Genomic DNA, 15,000 nt, shown 5'->3' with positions numbered 1-15,000 from the left:
ATCTGTGTTTGTGTGCATTTTTGTGAATTAAACCTTAACTATGATACATAATCTGAATGTCCCTGTAGGAGCTTATTATTAACCTATCCGGTATGTTTGGAATCTGCCATCTGGAGGGCAGTAAAATAAAACCAATAGTCCTCGTCAGACGTGATGTGAATAAAATACCTTACTAATTCAATTACTTTTACTTCTATGCCTCTCTAGTCACATTAAAGAGAGAATTTAGCAATGACAGTCCTCTATTCTTCCTTTTATAGCTGAGTTTTTTTAAGATTTTAGTTATTGCCATTCCTCTCCATAGTTCTGAGTTATTGTAAGGCAATCCCAGCATTTCTCAGGGATACAAAGATTTATTTGTAGCATTAGTGGGTTCCAGCAACACATTCTGGTGGCATCTGAAGGTTTCTCATTCTGTAAGTTTCTACAGAATATAGAGTTTCTGTAAAATATGACTAAAAAAGATTATTTGCAATTTGCCTCCAAACTTTTGAGGTTGACAGTGGTTATTTGACTTTAGAAACTACAAGTGACTTCAGAGTGAGTTTTTCATGCTTTCGCTTACTGAAAACCTCCTAATACCATAGCACTGTGCTGCCATTCACCTGAGATGAAAGAAGAGGACAGCTGACCTGGGGCTGCTGCTAGAGAACTTCAGCTCTAGGCTACCTCAGTAGGGCCTCGCTGCAAAGGCAGTGGCAGCTCAATCCTCCCTTTTATCAGGGCTGGGCACTGATTTTGATGTCTAGTTTTGCTGAGGAAGGAACAATGCAATCACTAAAGTCTGTATTTTCAGGCAAATAAGAACCTGAGGTTATTGCCATAGCCTGAAGCTTTCTGACAGTTGAAGCTAATTGTGAAAACTAATACATCTTTACAAATTACTTATGGTACATATTATCAAAGTATTAAGGACATAATAAGCTCATGAGTAAATGTGGTTGCTGTAACAAAAGCCAAGGTCATTTTATATGAAAGCTATGTAATAAAATAAACTAAACAAATAGTGCACTGGTTTGGATAGATGGAAAAGTTAATTTCACAATGAATATGTTCAGTTTTGTTTCCTTTATTTAAAAGAACAGTGCCATATGCTTTAAAATACTGAAAAACTGGTATTTTTCATCCTAACCTAAGAAATACCTCAGGCTACTGTAAAATACTTGCTGTTTTACGAGATTTCTCTTAAGACCTCTTTGTTCTGAAAAAGGGAGTACTTAGAACCCATACTCAGATGGACTCACTGACTTAACAGAAACTAGCTTTGTTTGTTTGAGAAACGGCTATAATATTCTGGTGGTGGTCTAATACATCAATTAGTAGTACAATAACAGCCATACCTGGAGAAAATGCTAAAGTGCTGAAGATGTTTATGATTTCAGCTCTTGCCTCTCAGAATAGGTTTATGGTGCTGATATAAGTTCCTTGTGAGTGGAAGAGACTTGGATGCCCACACAAGAATGTTCACAGCCTCCATGAAACTCTCCTGAGGGGTTTTAGTGTCTATAAGAGCTGCTGCACTGCCTGAGGGACTGGGCTTAGTGCCCAGGCAACAGCTTGAAAATTGTGGTTGTTATCTCTAACCACAGGGTTGTTAGCCTATAAGGACACTCATTCCCCTTCTTTACCTGCTCTCAATAGTTAGCATTTTTTAGCTGCACAGTGGCTGGCTTCTAAAAAGTAGGAGGTGTTCCCACCAATATTACCCCCAAATCAGTAAATTGACTGCTTTCATGGTGTATGAGAGCTGTAGATTAGGAGAAAAGCAGCTAGACTTTCTGCTTTCTGTGGAAGAGTTGCTGCTAGTCCACTTGTCCTCAAGTAAGAACTTAGCAGGAATCTACTGTGGCTGAGGGCAAAACTGCTCATGCTGTTAATAATTTTCCATGTTTTCCTTTGGAGTTTTTCCACAGTTCTGCTGGGAGGTTCAACTCTTATACTTCTGTTCTCTTCCTCTCTCTGCATTTTCTTTTCCTTTTTTTTCTAATACCATTGTCAACAATTGCTATCTGGGAAGGATGTAGCTCAGCTCACAGATAGCTCTTTTTATGTGTTCTGGGTACGTTGTACATAGATTGACACTGGTGTGCCAATAAAATTTATAAAGCAGGGGAAAAAAACATTTTATTTTGTCTTTTTCTCAGTTTATGTTGCCTTCTTTTATTTTTTTTTCCCCTGAGGGCACATACAACTTTTAGTACTGTCTATTCTTCCATAAAACACTTGTTACAGACAGAGTGTAGTATTTATGAGGTTCCAATATGACAGTGTTTAGCAAGTGTGGTTCAATTTGTTCAAGAAAGCACCATAAAACATACTGGCAGTACGTGTGTCTCTTAAGCATTGCTGATGCTAAGACTTAATGAAAATTTTTATTTGAAACTGATGAAACAGAATGTTTTTTCTGGTAAAAAACAGGGCATTTTGTAAAATAGTAATATTAAAAAGAATTAATTATAAAAGTTAGAAAATTCACAGGGTTGCAAATATTTATAAAGAAAAATGTACATAGACTTCTTTGTTAAAATTATAAAACTATTCTGGGCAACCGAAGAGCAAGATAAGGATGAACTAAAGAGTTATTAGTTACACTTGGCATGAAGCTATAATGCCCATTTGCCAAGGTTTATCATTAATAGAAGTAGGGCCGATGCGTTTGAGGAGGAGCAGCTGGAGGCAAGGTGGGTGTGAGCAGCTGCTTCCTTGTCTCTTTCCACCCGCTCTCTCTACTGCTGGGCTCAGTCTTTTGTCATTAGCTTCTGCTGGAACTAATCATAGCTCTTGTCACAAATTTTCTGGGTCTTGAGCTAAAAGGCACAGAGCACAAGAGAGTTTCTGGTCTAGACTCAGCCAGATGAAAAGGTGAGAATTCAGGATGTATTGCGTCAACAACCCTGACAAAACTTAAGCCTGAGATTTGTGCCAAAAGCTAGTTATATCTACTTGAATCTATCCCAAATATTTTAAAAAATCTTGTTTTTAAAAAAGTTTTTTATTTAATCCTTTATGTGCAAAAAAGCACACGTGTTGGTTTGTATGACTGCTGACAACCTGCAGTGGTGAAATACATATTGCATGTACCTTCACTGAATTAATTCTTAAATAGCTGAAAAGGCTTGTTGAAAAGCCTGAAGTGCTCCTGCTAGTACATAGATAAGGCAGACTTTCTTTTGTACTAATCAGACAATTTTTCATTTTCCTCCCAATCTACCCTCTCAGAAAAATGTCTCAAAATGTGGCCATTTTGTCCTGACACGAGATCCCTCTGGGCTCTCCTTTTCTGTCACTTAGGCATCAGTTGAGCTACTGAAGGGAGATGCACTGGACTCCAGTCAAAGCATAACTGGTTTAATGGGACATCTACAACAGATTTCCGCATGCTGATGAAAGTGCTTAGTGTAGAGCAATCTTTCCTGGTTAATCATCAAGTGCCATGAAATGTAAAAATGGTGCAAGATAAAGCACTTTGCTTTCTGTCCAAAGATGCTTTTTTTTTTTGCATCCATTAATCTGTTTCCGTTCACTTTTCTTTTTTTTTTTTTTTTTCATAGGAGACTGCTCTCTTACACTCTTTATATCCAACTAAACTGATCACTCCAACTAAGTCCCCTTTACATCCTCCATCTGTCTCCTTTGCTGACTGTCTTAGCCCTGGACCTTTCAGCCACTTATCTGCCATCAGATGTGGTGTTCATGAGAATACTTATAGCCTTTACAGCCACAACTCTTTGTACAATAAGGTGAGCAACAAGTATGGTGTGATTCAATAGCTTTGTCAGGCTTTTATTCTTTTTACTTCTAGGCAGAATTCATCAGAGTAATTAGAATTCAGTGCTAGCAGGTGCCATGGGAGATGCATCTCAGATCAGCCTGTGTCTCCATTGTCTGTGGAGATGTTACTGCTTTTTCTTCTCCTGGCACAGATAACATTTGGGCTTGCTTCCTCTAGACCTGCTAGGACAGGACTCCCACCACTCTTCATTCGAGCAATTTGTTCTCTAAAGAAGTAATAATATCTATTTCCTCTTTCATGCTCATTTAGCATTTATCCATATTAAAGTAATGGACTATTTCTTTTTTTTCTTGAGGACTGAGGGAAGGGAGGGTAATCTGAGAGAGATACTGGATTTTCCAGTGTATTTATCTGTCATCTTGACAAGCAGTTGTGTCTTACCAATGCAAAGGGAATCACATCCTTGTGGACATTTATGTTTTCTTTGAAACAGCAGTGAAGTTAGACAAAATTACTATGGTCCAAGGTCTGTGGATGACAAGACTGACTAATGAGCTTTGTAAGGTTAAAACAGAGCCCTATGTCTTGATTGAAGCCGTTTTGAAGAGCAACTGTCATGAGCAACTCTCATGACCTCAAGAGGTCCAGTTTCATATTAGAAAAGCATCAGTTGTAGAAGTCCATAGAAGATGCTATTTCAATCCCTTAGATGCATCCCTTCCATGTCCTTCTCTCTTAATACAGAAACTGTCTTTAAATGCTCAAACCTGGATACCAGAGCAGATAATCCCACTCAGAGATGTATAGTGTGCTTTATTTGGGATGCAAGAGGCTAAACTGCAAGCATTAGATGCTGTTTCTTTAGACTATGTAATGGTTTGCTCATCAGGGGAAGCATCAGGGTGGAATACAAATTACTAGTTTCAGGGACATTGGAAATTGAGACTGCTTTGGAAAGAAGTATTATCTCTGCAGAGAATGTATGTTGGTCAGCTGTCAGACTGTGGAAAAATGCCTGGAAACACATTTCTCTCCCCATTGACTAGAAACATACGTGCTGAGAGACATATTTTAGAGGTGGGCTTGGCAGTATTATTTTAGTGGTTGGACCTGATGATCTTAAAGGTGTTTCAAAACAATTCCATGATTCGATGACAAGCATAATTTTAGGTTAGTAGCCAATGTCAATAGTGTTTGAAATTGGCCATTATGTCCTGTGGGATTTATAGAATTTACCATTTTACATTTTATTAGAATGAACAAAACCTAAAACTAAACCCAACCTTCCATTCTGTCTTTGAAGCATTCTGAAAAAACACATCTTTTTACATCTACTGGACTGGTGTTCCATTTCAGTTTTTACTAAACTGGACTGACAAGTTTGTTTAGGCAGCAATCATTTTATGATCAAGTATTTTTTGACAAGTTTCCTGGTTCACAGCAGAGCATTCACATGAACAAACAAATGTTCATATAACTGATGAAACCAACTTTTATAATGAAAATGGATATTTGGTGTTGCTAATGAGAGCAAAGCTAGAAATGAAAAAAATTTTATAGTAAGATGAATAAGGTAGGGCAAAGTTGTCTGAATTTGATTAAGATACTGTAATCTTTTCCTATATCATGTTAGCTGTTTTGTCAAACAGAGATACTGTTGCTGAATAGTTGCAAAATAAGGAAGGTTTGTTGCTGCTCTTTTTTTTTCCCCCATAGCATTCTGCACTCAAAACTCTTCTCTTGAATGCAGACATCCTTAGACAGCCCAGTCTGTGTATTTGCATTCCACCCGTAATATGTTTATGATTACAAGACTTCTTCATCCACAGTCTTATCTCAAGGAACTTTTGTCATTCCAAGAAACCTTTGTGAGCTTTTCAAACTGATAAATGCAGTCACACCTCTCTGTTAACGTGTTCTTCCTGTACAATGTAAATATGAGAGCTACATCATGTCTTTATTTTCATCCATTTTCCTGTATAACATAAATTTGATCTCCAACTTGGGTTCTTTTTTACTGTGAGTTTTTAGCAAAGATATTATTATGAAGGTGTTAGCTTCACACATCAGTGAGGAAAATTTATTTTTATATGTTATGTGTTTTTTCCTTATTTTATGTGTATTTTATATATTCTTATTTTCATATTGAATGCTGTTTCTCTATTAAGACTGCAACTTTCCAGGGTTGAGAAACATCATCCATAGCCCAGAAATCTTTGAAGAGTGATGAATTCTATAAAAGAAAAGCTTCAATGATCATTTAATTTAATTTTAAATACTTCTGTAGTAGCATTTTGGATAGTTATGTTCACAAGGAGCTAATAGTGAGGACTGTGTTTAGGTGAAGCCCTACTACTGACCTGCTGTGACAATTTAAGCAAAAAATGTCCATGTATTTGGACATGTGGTTGACTTCTCACTGCCATCTCTCTTGTTATGTGGGTGAAACAGGCTCCTGACTTTGCTTAAGACTCCGTGCAATGATAATGCTTGTATTTCTCCAAATACATCCCTTACTTAAGTTAATGTAGCAAAGTATCTCTTCCATCTCATAGGACTTAGTGGAAATCCATGGGAATCTATGATGTTAACCACAATTAGCACAAAAATATGATAATTAGATCTTCTGAATCAAGATTAGTGAGAATGACAAAGACTGTTGAGAGGAATATACTTTTCAGATCTCTTTGGAGAATTTTCAGTATAACTGAATTTACTATATTTTTTTTTTTTTTGCAGTGCTTAAAATAATTTTAATTTTAAAAGTACTTGCAAGAATTTTAGAGCCTCAGCCAATGAAGATAAGGTGATGTAAAATGAGGCAATCTAATTGTTAGAGTGATGTAAGGTTATAAAGCATTAGTGTTAGTGTCAGTAAATACCTTAAGTAAAATATACTGTATTTCTGAACTGATGTCAGTCTCTGGGTAGGTGTGGCCCAATACTTTGGGAAACAATGATCAGATGTCAATATTGGTCTAGTTTAATCCAAACAGACGTTTATTTACACAAGAAGTAAATATTAACCACTTAAAACAATTTTTAAAATGTTTCTGTTTTGATCTATGGTGTTAACATTCTTGATAACCGAAGGCAGATTAGTTTTGATCTTACTCACAGAATCAATATTTAACATCTGAGTCGATATATGTTGATAAAAAACCTGATGATATTTGCCTATTACACTGTCTTCTGTGTGATCCAACCAAAGCCTGAGCTATTAATATTTTTTAAAACAAATATTTTAATTTACTGTCATGTAATAAGGAACTGAACTAGCAGAAAACACAGTGCAACTGTTGAAATTTTAAACTGACCTATTCCATAAACAGCATTGTGACATCATGGAAACTTCTTTCCCTTCTCTACTAAATCTGGACCATCATCTCTGTAAATTACCCCTCTCTGGAGTTATCCCTCTCCACTTCACATTCCTTGAGATAACAGATAATATGCACTGTGACTTGCTTCCTGTCTCTCCAGCCATTTGGTAAACACATAGTGGACGTCCTTGTGGTCAATCCCTATCTATATGGTGTCTAGCCGTATCTTGTATTTTGCTTTGTCTTCCATTAGAGGGCCAAACCTGCCACCATAAATTCTTGCAATAATTTAAAATATGTTGTGAATACACTATTGAGAATGGACAAGATGTGCCGATGGATAGAGTTGCTACTCTTCATGCCCACTTTCATTAAAAAATTACCTCAAAGAAGTGTTCCCTCAGAAATGGGACATGGGATATGGGAAAAAACAGAATTAACTTATATTAGGAAGACTAGATATGATGAGCTTCTAAAACCAGTAACATTTCATTTGTTGGCTTGACATACAAGAAAATAACAGTTGTTTATATCAGAAATATTTTATTGAAGGACACTGTAGTTCTGTTTAAGCAGACTGGTCCCAGTGTCAGGTTGTTTTTGTCTGAAACTCCAGCAGGTACCTGAACCTTCATGTTTGGTGGGATTACACAGATGAAGTTGAAAGATAGACTTGGCGTGTTTTGGAGGTTATAACTATTCAGAGTGCTGAAATTCATAAACTGTGCCTCAAGTAATTTCATAATGTGGTTTTAACTTTGATGAGACGAGAAAGTGGGAACGAAGGTATTGTGTCTGACTTCTTGTTTGGAGAAGAGTAGAGAGGGCTCTTCTTTTCTCTGTGCATGCTCTGCTTCTGAAATAAAAATGTTTCCCATTCAAGTGAGCTAATTCTGTTATCATTGGCCTTGTCATCTCCCATGTCCTCTCCTTCCCCACTCTGTCCCTCAGGCACCAGGTGCTGCTCATCTTATTTACAAGGACTATAAAAAAAATTCCTCAGCTCATTGAAAGTAGTCTTGAGCACCACTGTTTCAGTGATGAAGAGCCTGAGGTAACATTTAGTTCTGTGGTTAACTCCAAAGGTGCTCCTGCTGGAAATCCCTTCAGCATTTAGCAGAGGTCTATGTAGAGTGGAAAAGCACAGCTCTGCACCTGGAGTACTGTGTCCACTTCTGGTCCCCGTATTCAAAAAAAAAAGTGAACAGACTGGTGAGAGTACAAATGAGGGGCAAGAAGAAAAACAACGGGCTGGAGAACCTGCCTGTGAGGAAAGAATGAAGGAGTTGGGTCTTTTCTCCCAGAAGAAGGAAAGGCTCGGGGGTAATATCACAGTAATGTAGTCCTTAAAGGTTGACTACAAGAAGGACAGAGGCTCTCCCTTCACAAAGAGCCACATGGAGAAGACAAGGGACAATGAGTACAACTTGCAATGTGAGAGGTTTCATCATGTTATACAATATATTTTTTTTACAGTGAGAACAATCACTGGATAAACCTCCCCAAGGACATGATGGAGTCTCCATCACTGGAGGTTTTCAAGATGTGTTTGGACAGGATACTAGAAAATCTCATCTAGGCTGCCTTTCCTGCAAAAGTATGGACCCTTCCTACCTGGGCTGTTCTATGATTCTATGATTCATATGGAAGCACAATCAATGTAAATGTCTGTTAGAGCACAGATCTGTCATTTTGAGAGAGAAGGAAAGGACCTGCCCAAGTAAAGAGCTGGGGGATGAGTAGGTATTAAGTCTTAGCTAAGGATTGCCTCTCAGTCCCTATTGACTTTAAGACTGCCTTTTCTTTCCATCAGCAAGGACTGAGCATACAATTCACATACACTCTTTTAAAAATCTCCCTGTCAGTAAAATATTTGTCAGCACAGCCTTGAAAATGGATTGTAGGAAACTGTCTTTTTGCAAGAGATCTGAGAAATGTTAAAAAATTGCCATTTCTGTACTTGATCAGACATTACTTATAAGGGTAAGGATCCAAGCTTGTAGAGGACAAGTTTTCTTTAATGTCCAACTTTGGACTCTAGTCATTGAGTTTGGTTTCTTGAAATGCTTCACTATATAAACTGTTTTCTTCAAATATTTCACTAAAAGTTGCATTGGAAGTGTCAGCCATTCATAATCACTTGCAGGTCTACAGGCTCATAGGTAAGCAGAATATTTAAAGGGAATATTTATTACTTTTTATATTAAATCAATGGTGTTTACCTTGCCATCCAATCTCCTACTCATTGGAGTTTATATTTGATTAATAGTAACACAGTGGGAACTGACATTCTGTGAACGCAGCAGCCTTTTGAGGTTGCCATGGAAAAGTACTTTTCTCCCAGACATCATCCCAGTTGCTTTTATTTCTAGAAGAGAGTTTCTCTCTTTTGAACTTTGATATTTAAATGCTGTGCTTGTGTAGGTGTATGGTGGTTGATCAACCTTCTACTATCTGTGATCAAGAACAACTCCTTTAGCGTGGAAAAAGAAATCGGAGGCAAAGAAGCCAGTGCTTTAGTGCTGTGTTACAAATGAGACCTTCTCATTGGGAAAACATTAATGCTTAATATTGTTGTATCTCCTTCATGTCTTCTTTTCTGCTATTGCTTGGGCTTAGTGAGCTATTATATCATATGTAGATGACATTTGTATTGCTTTGGACTTGGTTTGATAATACCTGCAGAAAATGCCTCTAGAGGTCTTGCTCAGCTCATCTTTAAAGAAAGACATTCCTCCTAAAGCACTTTAGAAGGATTGTCACTTGGTGATCAATAGCTTTCTTTGAAACAGTTAGCAACAGAACATGATGGTAGCTTAGTCTCAACGGGAGACACAACATCAGGCCCTTAATGCAGAGATGCTCTAAGTCCAGCGTTGCCTGGAAAGAACTCTGCTACCCTCTCCTGAAAAACACGGGTCTTCTAAAGGAAACAAAAAAAAGAAAAAGGAATTGATTACTGTCACTCCATTTGTCCTGGATAGCTAGACAGTTGAGACCATTACTGTCTTATTTCAACTAGGAAGAGCTGTTGTTGGTAGGACCATGGTATTTCTTCGGTGTACTTCTGTTCATTTAGAAAACATGCACACAAAAGTTTCTTTGAACGTGGTAGGATTAAACCCCAGCAGGTACCTTCCATACTTACACATTGGAATGTGCTTCCCAGTGAATGCTGTGCACAGAAGTCCAGCTCTCCTCTTGGAACATGTGTACAGCCACTTCTGTTGCTTTCTGCCTTCTCATTTATACAGACTGTCTCTGCTGGGATAGTTTAAACCAGTCTCAAGCACAAAAAAGTGCTTTAAAATAATTTGCCTTCATTATTAGAAACCTCTACATTAAATAAGCCTTATGTCTGGCTTTCTGGGATGATTGCATCTAGTCTTCTGCACAGTGGATTTCAAGCAGACATTTTTAGTACATAAAACAGTATCAAATATGATAGAATTCCTGACCCTAGCTAACAATTCCTTTCTGAGATGTTTTTATCTTAGCCTTCTGTATCTTCAGGACTATATGTGAACACATATCTTAGGAGAAAAACAAAAGGAAACAAAACAATCCAAATACTACAACACTCCTACTATCTGCTCCTAATACCTCTGTCAGTTTTTGATGGGGATTCTATGACATGCCCCATGGTGGTGGGGGGCAAGCTTGTCATAGCTAGAAAGTGGCTTCTGATGCAAGGATCCTGATCCATGGCTGGGTTTAGACTGGAAACAACTCAATTTCTAGGGGAATTTGAAACTATAGAAAATAAGACTGTTAAAAAAACCCCCCTCTATCAATGATTGGTCAAATGGGAACTGCAACCTGGGGATATGCCTTTACTTGTAACATAGCAATAAAAACAAAAACAACATTGCAAAGAGAAGAAGCTACTCAGAGGTAAAGGTTGTTATTAACAGCAAAACCAGAAATATACTATTGAATGAAAAAGATCAAAGAAGATTTAATGGGGAGGTAACCTGTAAGAGAAACAAAAAAATGTACAGATTTTATTGAAGATGGTGAGAAAATACAGTCTGAAGGGAAAAAAAAAACCATGGAAACTATACCAAAAAAACCAAGAGCTATAGAGAGATTTATATGGTAGCCCTCATGGAATACAGATGTTTCTAGACAATTTCTTACTGCATTTTAGATTGCAATAAAAACTCTTTCAGGGTACTAAAGAAAAGTGAACTGATGATCCTTTAGAAATTCTACATATAAAAGGTCAAATTGGCACAATTAGAGTCACAGAATAACAGAATTACAGAATCCTAAAGATTGGAAGGGACCTTGAAAGATCATCTAGTCTACCCCTCTTCCAGAGTAAGACCTCTTAGGTAACACAGGAACTCGTCCAGGGAGTTTTGAATGTCTCCAGAGAAAGAGACTCCACAACCCATCTGGGCAGCCTGCTCGAGTGCTTCATCACCCTCACAGTGCAGAAGTTTTCCCTAGTGTCTCTTTGGAACCTCTTATGTTCCAGGTTGTACCTGTTGCCTCTTGTCCTACCATTGGACATCATTGAGAAGAGCCTAAATTAGAGTTTGTTTAACTTTTATTGCAGGTATTGATAAAATGTGTACTTTGAAATACAGACTTAATTAACTTCACTTCCAGTTATGTTAGGAGAATGTATAAAACATAATTGTTTTTGGTGAAATTCCAAGTATGTACTTGGAGCTCAAATTAAAGAAGCCAGTATTTACCTATGTTACAGAGATGTTATGAACTTCATGGCATGAGTGTTTTCTTTCCCTTTTTGGCAAAGTATTCTAAACTTTGATGAAGAGGTTATATATGATAAAATATAAATTATAGTACTAGTTTTCTCTTTTTCTTAATTAAATGGTGGCTATCATTTCAGCAGTTGCATGATAAACAGAATATGTAATATAGTAGGTGGTAGTTTCACACATATATTGTTGAAAATCCAATCAAAGTTTTTAGTTTGAATTTAAAGTACCTAATTTCAAAGATCTCTGTTTCATGAGACCTTACACAGAATACAAGGCTTATTCATTTTTCTATCTAATCCGGGAAGAAATTTTGTGAAGGGAAGTTCATGTCAGAAAAGGAAATCCATTTCATTTCACACTTCCACCTGGTAAGCAGTTAAAGTTTTCATCTGTTAGCAGCTAATGAGCAATGAGACCCTTCCTGGAGTAGGGAAGCATCATCTTTTCTGAACGACTCAATATCTGTGAGTCCATAAATAATTCACAGGCAATATGCTGAGGGAAATTTCAAACATTTGTGGTGTTGGAAATTCTTAAATGTTCTTTCCAATACAGATGAAAATATGAAAAAAAAGACAACCAATGAAACACTCTAGAAATCAATATGCATCATCTGGGTTATATGAACTAACTCAAAGCACATAGATCTCATCCACATGAATAAGGGAAGCGTGTCTCTACTGCCTTACTCTATGAGTGTGTCTTCAAGTTAAAAATGCACAGCTATTGTAGTGTTAAAAAATGGTTTGTAAGTCAGTCAGGATGATCTATTGCATTTTTGGCTGAAGGCACATTATAAATCCTTGTGATCACCATTTTTACATTACATTTCCTTTTATATAGAGGCAAAAAGTGCACTAGAGATGAGTACTTAACTGATTGAATCTTTGAATTTCATTTTATACTGTGTCATTACAGAGAGACTATAGATGTAATTGTAAATTTATCCTTTACATTATATCTATATATTCTCTCCCCTCATTTGAAGATAGTCTTTGTTCTGCTGTTGTGGGTGTTTTACCATTTATTGCTACTCCAGATCTCATGTTCTTCTCAGAAAATGTGATTTTCTGAGTAATCTATACAATTGTGTTATTAAAAAGTTTACTCATTATGCATGTATAAAACAACATTTTCAGTATCTGAGAAATTAGTAAGTTTTCCTATTGTGAAGGAATAACTCTTCTCCATAAGACTGTAGAGTGCCTACTTTATTTTCAAACAGGACTAAAGACTTAACAAAGTTGTTTGAAAAAATAGTGTATACATGATTGTTCTCTGATTACTATAGTTGAAACCTTCTTATTTCTTACATGCATTATCTCTCATTGGTTCCAAAGAATTTTAAACCTGTGCTTCAATTAGCAAAGGTTGCAGATCCTCTAGAGAGTGACTTAGATTTATAAAAAAGGTCTTACATTGAGAACATCTCAGAAAGCTTTATATTAGTTCAGACAGCTGTGATTCATAGTGCAATAAAAACTAACTGACCTTTTAAAGGCAAATATGTCTTGCTGATTACTCTACAGAGGTAAATGAACAAAGGTTTAACTAAGATGTTGTGTAATCACCTCTTTTCTAAGCCTTGACTGAGTTTGTATGAGGTTAATTTGGCCAAGTATGTCATTTCCCTTTGAACTTATATGCTGCAAATGTATATTGTCAAGATATTCTTCTCTCCTCACTACAATTTTTGCAGCCAGAAATGCAGATTGTCTAGTTTACTCTTTCACTGTTCTTGGAAATAATATAGAAAATGCCACATTACCAGAAAACTTAGTAACGTCTGGAGAAACTAAGAATTATTAATTAGCCTTGAAAGAGTAATGCAGAATTTTGTAATTGGAAAAGGAAATAATAATCAAAATCATAAAATCAATATTGTCCTATTTCACCATCAACAGATGTTATCCTCTTACATCTGGAGAATAAAGCAGAGCTTCATGCCATCTGCTTTGGCCTGGAGGTGAAAGACTGCTGGTGACAGAATTTGATTAGGTCACATGAAGACAACACACCTGTAAATAGTACATAGTCCAAATTGCATGGGCACATTTCTATATGACTCTGAGGGATGATAATAATACAATGTCTAGTAAGGAAGGGTTAATCCCAGCTCATTGTGCCTACTTTGCATTCTGGTACTTTTAAGTTGCCTATCTGGTACTCTGATGTTGGTAGCTTGCCTTTGCAGAGAGAAGACCGTACTCTGAGATTCTTTCCCCTATGCTTATGGATGTAAATTCTAAGTTCAAGTGCAAGGCTGAGTTTAATCAGGTATGCTCTCTGTCCTGTTAAGTGTTCGCTGAACATCAAGGGCTGATTATTGTGCAGAGAACACAACGTTGCCAATGCTCTCCTTTAGTACTCGCCCAGATAGTGAGAGACCTGACTACAGTGCTCATCTAACTCTGCAGACATTTGAACTCCCTTCCAAGAGCCTGGTCCTTATCCATAGAACTGCAAAAACAAGTGCACTGGGACAGCCAGATCCATTCTGCTTGTGGGGTTGGTGCAGTGTGCATTCAAGAAATCATATCTGTAAGGAAAAAAGAACAAGACTCGGTAAATTCTTTGTTAAACTCTGTGAGAACAGATACAGCACCTTTTCCACAGTAAGGATGACACATTTCAGATTAAATTGATGCTTGATGTGAGTAATACAGAGAACAGACCTCCAGCTTGTTAGAATGAAGTCACCCAGGCCAAGGCACCCAGCTCCTTTGCAGCTGGCAGAGGTACACCTGTACAATTCCAGGGAAAAAAAACCAATGCCCTTCTTTCAGGGACCTGAAAGATTGTTATTTCAGCAAAAAGCAAGCAGCACTTGGCTTATGTGCTCCATATTCACAAGTACTACTTAAAGTTCTTTACAGTGTAGCCATATGTGACCTCCTTAAGACTATACTTCATGTCAGGTCAAAACTTCAGGGGTTTTATGCCAGAGAAGCCTTGTGAAAACAGAGAAAACTCTATATTGTTCATTGTTTCTCCAAGTCTTGAATCTGTATCAACTTTTATTCCCCTCCCCCCTCCCTCCCTTAAAAAATGAAGTCCTTGTTTGGCTCTCACTTGTCTTCTTTCAATTAAGCCTCTCCAAAGTAATCAATATTAAGAGTATCTGTCCATAAAATACAGATAATTTACCCTATCTATGGAGACTATTAGTTCTTTAGTTTTAAAAGTGGGTACTATGAAAATAAAGGAG

General features: G+C 37.1%; 1 protein-coding gene across 1 annotated transcript in view; it reads left to right on the top strand.

Moving 5' to 3' along the window:
* The window catches only part of MLIP (muscular LMNA interacting protein), a 68,247-nt gene that overhangs the window by 40,718 nt on the left and 12,529 nt on the right, over positions 1-15,000 (top strand). The gene's annotated exons all lie outside the window — the stretch shown is intronic.

This window comes from Colius striatus, chromosome 2 (assembly GCF_028858725.1).
Source record: "Colius striatus isolate bColStr4 chromosome 2, bColStr4.1.hap1, whole genome shotgun sequence".
In the NCBI taxonomy this organism is placed as follows: domain Eukaryota; kingdom Metazoa; phylum Chordata; class Aves; order Coliiformes; family Coliidae; genus Colius; species Colius striatus.
The sequence above is the reverse complement of the archived record's forward strand: the minus strand, read 5'-3'. Positions and strand labels throughout refer to the sequence as shown.